The sequence below is a fragment of the Dioscorea cayenensis genome, chromosome 16 (genome assembly GCF_009730915.1).
Source record: "Dioscorea cayenensis subsp. rotundata cultivar TDr96_F1 chromosome 16, TDr96_F1_v2_PseudoChromosome.rev07_lg8_w22 25.fasta, whole genome shotgun sequence".
In the NCBI taxonomy this organism is placed as follows: Eukaryota; Viridiplantae; Streptophyta; class Magnoliopsida; order Dioscoreales; family Dioscoreaceae; genus Dioscorea; species Dioscorea cayenensis.
Genome location: NC_052486.1, coordinates 2334285 through 2340169, shown reverse-complemented (window position 1 = coordinate 2340169; position 5885 = coordinate 2334285). Strand labels below are relative to the sequence as shown.

At 28.2% G+C, this 5885-nt stretch overlaps 1 long non-coding RNA gene across 2 annotated transcripts; it reads left to right on the top strand.

The window, feature by feature from the left end:
• Window positions 1–246: 246 nt before the first annotated feature.
• Window positions 247–2103, top strand: LOC120279501. 2 transcript variants are annotated; one of them, XR_005541935.1, is made up of 4 exons: window positions 247–747; window positions 887–1136; window positions 1237–1329; window positions 1739–2103. It is a non-coding gene; the product is annotated as an uncharacterized LOC120279501 (long non-coding RNA). The 2 variants fall into 2 exon arrangements; XR_005541934.1 differs by having other exon boundaries at window positions 247–1136.
• Window positions 2104–5885: the final 3782 nt, after the last annotated feature.

The window sequence follows — 5885 nt, the reverse complement described above, 5'->3', positions numbered from 1 at the left end:
TATTGAAAAGTGCCTAATTGTATCAAAATTATGATATGCATGCCGTGGTGGTTGCAAAACTGCTGCACCTGAAGAGGAGAATGCAAGCTTGAATTTGAAATAGATTCTGAATATGCATGCGTTATGTACTCAATATGTTTTGAATTATTTTTTTATATATTTTATGATTTGGAATTAAGCTCATCATTTGTATAGTTCAATTTCGTTTAACCTGTATTTTTTTTTCACAGGAGGAATTGTGGATACACATATTTTTGTGGCAAATATATGAATTTATTATGACTCAACTGCATGACATGCAGTTTGAGCTAGTGTACAACTTACTAAGCATCTTCTAAGTCAGTTATAATATACATGAAGATATTTAAGAGTTCGATGTTCAATAGAACTTCAGAACATGGCTTGTGTGCATGCTATTCTCATGGAGCTCTCTGGAAGGCATGTATAGGTTGTTTCTTTGCACATATATAACGTGAGAGAGACGAATTGTTAATTCTGATTTTTTGTTCATATGTTCAGAAACATATACAAATCAACTGCTAATTGTGCTGAAACTTCTATTTGATATTAAACAGAGTGCTGGTGGATATTTATTATGCTTGGAAGGGCTCAGTCTATTCCCTTGGCTACAATTCAATATGACAAAGAGGACTCATTAGGATAATTTTATGTCTACTTGGTGGCTTAATTATGCAGATGAGGACCAGGATGAAGTCATCTTCAAGTAGTTGAATGAGATGTGGACATGTATAGCAACTAGTGTATACATATATGACTCATATTGCAACTCTACCTTTATGATTATAAATTAAGCTCAACACTACAAACTTATTACTTATGTCTTTATAATTGTAATACACATGTGTTTGTTTTCTCGGTTTCACAGGAGGAATGGTAGATAAACATAATTTTTATGACAAATATGTGACTTGGTGACTCAACTGTATGATTAGTTTGGGCTTACAAATCACTTGGTTTTGAATTTCAACTGTGCGTGAGTAGAGCTGAAACTTTCCTTATTTCTGGAGTTGAATCGATTTCCTTCTTAAGTTGCTTATTTTTTCTGCACAGTTAATGAGCAGGAGTTTTTGTTTTCAGGAGTTAGTATACCAAGCAAGTCTTTGATGAAGCTTGGGGTGGGACAGCTGATAATTTCTGATTTTATACTATTTTTATGGTATAGAATAGTATACTGTTTTATACTATTTTATGATAATTTCTGATTTTATATGATAGGTATATCGTCTGGTGGTGCAGCTGCATAGAAGGGCGAAAGTTTGAATTACAATTAGAGCAGCAAAGGAATGAGATGTGAAGTTGCAGGACTTGGTATGTGTATATATGTCTCACTGCATCTTTAATTAATCTTTCAAGTGTTCAGTCTGTTATAAATATGTGACTGATCGACTTTATTATCGAGTCATATCCACCATGAGTCTACCTTGGCGGTTTGTTTTCTTTTTACTGGTTTCTTTAATTTACACCTTGAATTTTGGAGATTGATAGAATAGCATGTCAAATTCTTCAATAACTGATTTCCTTCTTTAATGATTTTTCTGAACAACACTGATTTCCTTCATTAATAATTACTCTGTTGTTTCTTTGAAAATTATAATGTTACAAAGCCTACAGTGTATTCTTTTTATTCGTGTGTGTGTGTGTGTGTGTGTGTGTGTGCGCGTGCCAATCAAAATATCACTTGCCAATAATGAAATGTCAATTGGATATTGAATGACAGAATTAATTTGTCGATACGCAATTGCTTTGGTACGTTGCAACTGATGAAAATGAATCCTATGCTCAAATGTGTCATGATCAAAACCAGCACTGATTCTAGCTCACAGCAGAACTGATGAAAAGAGGATTGAACTGCAGCGTTGATGCTTATTTGACCTTGATTGCATGCTGAGGAGAACAACATCAGTTTCCTCCCCATGAGTTTGAAGTGCAGTGTCCAAACTGGTGGTGTAAATAATGGAAGCATGTATTTGAAATATAAACATTTTCCAGCTAAACAAACCTTTATTGAAGAGATGCTGTTAAGCATTAATTGCTCATAGTATCTCTATATTGATGGAGCTTTCTATCTTCTCTATGTTTTTATTGTCCATTGAATTATCAAGTCTATCTTAATTAATTTTTTGAGTTTATGTAATTTTGTACTGCTTATGATTATTTTGTAGATCCTTGAAAAAGAGATGTCAAGCTTAAATTCTCATTTTGAGCTCTCTGGTCTGAATTGAAGTTCTAATTAACTTGACTAGATATTTTATTTTTCTCTTGTTTTTTATTGGACAATTTATTTTGACTTGTATATGTGCATTACTAGTCATTTATTTGTGTTCCATAGGAAATTCTTGAATTTAATTAATTAATTGAAAATAAGGTTAGTTTCCATTAAATTGTTTGGTACATAGCTAGGTGAAGAAAAATCAGTATGGTATGATAAATAATATTATATTAGATACATTGTTTTTACAAAGGATGAATATGAAATATACCAATTTTTTTTTCTTTTTTTTTTCCTTTTTTTTTATTTAATTTGGAGAAAGTAATTAGTAAAGACTAAATAAATATTTTTAAAACTAGTGATTTACATTCAATAGATAGCTGAAAATTACCACTTAAGTTGGATGAAGCTTACTCTCATCAGTTACCACACAAAATTAATGTATGGTAGAAAAATTAAATTGAAAAGAATCATAATGAAATAATTGCAAAGATATCCGAGGTGGAAGTCAATTAAAAAACTAGAAAAAGCACTGTGTCTTGTAATAATCCCGAATCAAAAGATTTTGGTTTAATTTTCTGAACAGTCCTTATATTTTTCTAAATTTATTTTTTAGTCTATCTACTACTTTAATTTAACCATGTCAGTCCCCCTAACTCCTAAACCATACCAGAGATTTTATTTAGTTAGTGTTCTTTTGAAAAAAAAAATAGTAGGTGAATTCCACATCATTTTTCATATATTTAAGTTATGAATGTACTCTTATTCCCGATTTGAATCATGGTTTTAGGATAGTGTTTGGATGCAGGTAATGATTACCCCATAGAGGAGAATTATTACTTGATTTGATAGATACCCATGTTTGGGTATCTATGAGAGGAATTAATTACCCCTTAGAAGTCAATTAAAAATCTAGAAAAGCACTGTGGCTTGTAATAATCCCGAATCAAAAGATTTTATTTAGTTTGTGTTCTTTTTAAAAGAAATATATAGGAGGTGAGTTCCACATCATTTTTTATATATTTAAGCTATGAATGTAATCTTAATCCCAATTGGAATGATGGCTTTAGAAATTTTAGGCAAGGAGAAAATAGACACATCGTATTCCTATATGGAAAAAACTTTGTGAAGGTACATATATAATATTTGGTTATAATTATTTAAATATAGGAAAAGCCATTAATTTCTTTCTAAATAAAAACAATGAAATTTATATTGTTGCATGGACCAAGGGGATCAGTGAGTTGACACCTAACAAATTACTAATATCCACGTGTATAACTTGTTGCCCCTCCTTGTTATATGTTAGTGCATCTTGTGCTATTTCTAAGTGACAAATAACATAGAGGTCATTTGTCATCATTTTTGTTTTTTGTTTTTTATTTTAATTTCGGTTTTGTTTTTTTCTTTAATTTTGTTTTATTTTCAATTTTTTAAAAACAAAAATATGTTTCGATACACTAACTGTTGTGTTTTTTAAAAAACTGAAAACAAGAACACATTTAGTTAGTACAAAATTATTATGTCATTTATTATTATTATTATTATTATTTTTAATTCATATTTTCAAATTTTTTTTATAATACTTTATTTTTATATTTGTTTGAGTGACTATATTATTAAATAAAATTAATAACATAAATTGTTATTGTATGGGTAAAAACTATTTCATAAAAATTGTATTATTTGAAACTAAAAATTATTTTAGGGTTTGCCTCAAAAAATTTAATATATACATATATATTTCAAATTGATCCATTCGATTTTAAAAAATAATAAAATAAAGAGAGAGAAGGGGTAATATAGAGACATAATCATAATTTTTTTAGATCAAGTAAAAAGTCAATAGTTCAAACAGTAGATTTTCGTAAATATTTTTTCAATATATATATATATATATGTATATATTTTATATGTTATATCCTAGTTTATAAAAATCAAGGGTCAAACAATAATTTTCACAAATACTTTCTAAAAATATAATTTGTATACTATATAAACTAATTTGTAAAATATCAAGCCCAAATAATAAATTTTTATGAATATTTTTCTCAAAAATATATTTTTTAAAATTATTAGTATTAATTTGTAAAAAAATTGATATTTTTAAAAATTAAAAGAAATGAAAAATTAAAAGGAGAGAGAGAAAGAGAGAGGAGTAGAAGAGGAAGGGTTTCATACTGGGAGAAAGAGATTTAAAAACATTTCCAAAAAAGTTGAAAACATAAAAAATTTGTTTCTTATTTTTTTGGAAACATGAGGATTGTTGTCAAAATTTTTTAAAACAAAAACAAGGTGCCAAACATATTTTTGAGTTTTTTTTTTCTAAAACATGAAATTGAAAACAAAAAATAGAAATTTGCAACAATGCCAGACAACGCCTACCTTTTCAAAAAATTATTAAGCGAGTCCATACCCTCTTTGTAATCTTTTAATCTGTCTCATTCAGTGAGAGTGTAAGTTATAAAATAGTCTTGCTGATATCCATATGTGGAAAAACAAATCTTATTGAAATTGATGCCAAAAAAATTTAAATCAAATTACACAAATCAAATTCCAACTCTAGTAATAAATATAAATTTATTATAAAAAATAAAAATACATTTTATAAATAATTCCTATTAAAAAAATCAATAAAAAATTTGTATTAGATGAAGTGAGACTAAAAAGAGATACAAAACATAAGAAAAAAAAAACTACTGAGAAGAGGCCTAAATGCATGATACAAGTGCCAAACTACTGTATGAAGTCAGGTTCCAAAACCCCCTCTGAATGGCATAGAGATTTTATTATTAAAGATAATCAAGACTAAAGAATAGTTTAATATAAATACAGTGGCTATTATTAAAGCAACTTTTTATTTAATCAAACCAAAAGGTCTAAAGAACAGCAAAAATAGCCTAGTCTTAACTCATTCACAGTGACTTCTCTCAAGGAAAATATATAGAATAGACTGGAGCAAACTTGGTGGACCCATCTCTCAAATAATATGTGATGTGTGTGTGATATATATATATATATATATATATAAACTCATAATTTATTAGTGTAAAATAAAATTTTAAAAATTGTTTAATAAGTTATTTTTTATTTTTATATTAAAATATAACTATTAAAATATAAGAAAATTATTAAATTTTGGTATGATAAATAAAAAATTAACATTAATCTAATTATACATTTTATATTGTTACATGAACAACGGGCTGTTCTAATGGGTCTCCTTAAAGACTGCAGTCTTTAGGTGGCTAGTGTAAGAGGGTTGGATTGGCACCCCAAAAGATTGGCCTAATCGGGAGTCCAATCTTTTATAAACCTAAATATCTCTTAGCACACTGCCAATGTGAGATTAAACTTGATTGTCGCACACTAACTCACAGGCCCCCTGGCCTCCACATCTTTAGTGTCCCTGAACTTGTTCAAATACCAATTGTGTTAAATGGAAGGTGGAGAGAAATTGGAAGAAAGAAAGTATATATTGTATATATTTGAACTATTACAAAGCCATTATATAGGCTTGAAATATGTACATAGAAGCAATGACATGAAATTTCTACTATGAGTTAATATAGATACTAGAAATTAGCTAGTCAAAAAAGAAAAATATGATTGCTTATATCAAGCAATTTAGATTCTAGAAATTAGCATAGTCAAT